The 2,049-nt window shown below is 45.2% G+C and overlaps 1 long non-coding RNA gene across 1 annotated transcript in view; it reads right to left on the bottom strand.

Annotated features, from left to right (window-relative positions):
• Nucleotides 1–34: 34 nt before the first annotated feature.
• The window catches only part of LOC106149302, an 8,521-nt gene continuing 6,506 nt past the window's right edge, over nt 35–2,049 (bottom strand). The window contains exon 2 of the long non-coding RNA XR_001235379.1: nt 35–1,141. This is a non-coding gene — a long non-coding RNA (uncharacterized LOC106149302). The remainder of the gene's footprint in view (nt 1,142–2,049) is intronic.

The following is a 2,049-nucleotide window of genomic DNA, read 5'->3' on the forward strand; positions in this document are numbered from 1 at the left end:
AAAAAAAAAAAAAAAATCTACAGCAATAAAGAGAGAAAGGTCCACTTCTAGGTTTATCTCTGCTGTCACTGGTAGACAGCATATGGTGACAGAGTCGTGATCCATATTGACTTATCCCAGCAAGCCTGCAGTAGCTTTTTGGCACGTAGTGAATAATCTCAGTGAGCCTCCACCTTCTGGCAGCCTGTAGTCATCAGTGTACCTTCTGTGGGCCTGAGCCCAGCTGGGAGCCACTGGCTGGAGCCAGCAGTGACTTGGCCTGCCCCTCTCCAAAATGATTCCCGGCCAGTCGCTCTCACGTGAAAAGACTGAGCCCTCCGCACTCACTGTCAGTTTAATGCAGTCCTTCAGGTCCACTGCTCTGCCTCACTGCTTCGACTCTTCGTGGAGGCCTTTGGGATCACCAGCACTTGCCATGTATCTACAGGTCTGAATTTCACCTCTCATGCAGGACATCCTGTCTCAGAGAGAACGTACCCTTGGGTACCTCCTTCTTCATTGAAATTTCTCTCTTCACTCTCTCTGTGGTCTTCAATTCACACCTCAGTTCCTTCCTGGATCCTGGAGACCCACTTCCCTCCTTCTTGTCTTCCCTATGTTGCTATATTCCAGTATCTGGATGGCAGCAGTCAGAGAGATTCTTTCTCTGCTGCCTCCCACTCTGCCACCTTGCAACTCTGTAATCCTCTTGTAGGCCCTGCTGTCCCAGAGATAAGGAAAGAAGTACTGTTCTTTTTGGGATTACATGTAGACTTCATTGCATAGATATGGTTGTCCATGGAATGAGTGGGGAAGTCCAACAAGGCCTTTTGTTATTTTGGGCCTCCTATGTAGCTTTCCTTCCTCCAGGATACAAGGCAGGACTTCTTTAGAATGAGAAGGGCCTGTGATCTGACAGGAGTAGGTCAAATAATCTTTTTTTCTTCTTTTTCTTTCTGTGGTACTGAGGGTTGAACCCAGGGCCTTTGTACTGACCTACATCGCCAGTCCTTGAATTACCATATTTTTTATTTTAGATGGGATCTCTCTAACTTGCTGAGTTGCCAGGGAGCACTTGAACTTTGATCCTCCTGCTTCAGCCTCCCAGAGTGCCGGAATTACAGGCATGTGCTACCATGCACAGCTGAGAATTTCTTTATGGCTATGTTCAAGACAGAAAAGAGAAGGAAGATTAACATTTCCATGACCTATGCTGGGGGGAAAATCTAGTTTCTAAGACCTGCTTTGGTGAAGGAGTTTTTAGCTAGGAGCCATGGTCAAACCTGAACATGTATATCAAAATTCACCATCATAATATCACAGGTGGGTAAGGAAGTCATGAACTAGTGAGAATAGCACTTCCTTATCAGCCTCACTTCAGCCTCATTTCATGTGATAAAGAGGAAGGCAATTGCTTTGGGCTCCTACTCTGTTCTCATACCCACAAAAACATGTCTTAGAGATGCATGTTGAAGGGGCACAAGGAACCTCAGTGCCACTGTTCCTGAACCACTCTCCCTTTGTCTACTGTTCATTATGCCCATAACTACAATGAACAGTTTTGCAAAAGAGAGTTTAGGGCTGGGCTGTAGATCAGTTGGGGAGCACTTGCCTAGTATATATGCAAGGCCTTAGGTTCTATCCCTAGCACTGCAAAAAATTTACTCACAGGGTACCCAAATAATATAAATAAGAGGCTTGAGTCTCACATCTGCTTCTACAAGGACGGAATTAAGTGGCATTTCTGGGATACAGAAGCAGGGTGGTTGAAGGTGTCAGGTCAGGAAATGTGAGTGGAGGTAAAGTGACGGCAGCAGTGGTCTGCGCATGCATAATAAAACTTCATGGCTGTTTACTGACTGCATATTTAGAAAACTACAGATATTTGATTCTCTGACATCAATAGGTCACTCTTGGGACACCTGAATAGTGGTTGGTGGTTTACGAGACAAAAGTGTCCTCCGTCCCTCAGACAAAGGGCTTCTATCTAGAACATATAAAGAATTTAAAAATTTCAGCCCCTCCAAATTCAAAGACCCAATCCAAAAATGGGCAGTGGAGATGAACACA

Source organism: Chinchilla lanigera, unplaced genomic scaffold (genome assembly GCF_000276665.1).
Source record: "Chinchilla lanigera isolate Chin_1 unplaced genomic scaffold, ChiLan1.0 scaffold00041, whole genome shotgun sequence".
NCBI classification, from domain to species: domain Eukaryota; kingdom Metazoa; phylum Chordata; class Mammalia; order Rodentia; family Chinchillidae; genus Chinchilla; species Chinchilla lanigera.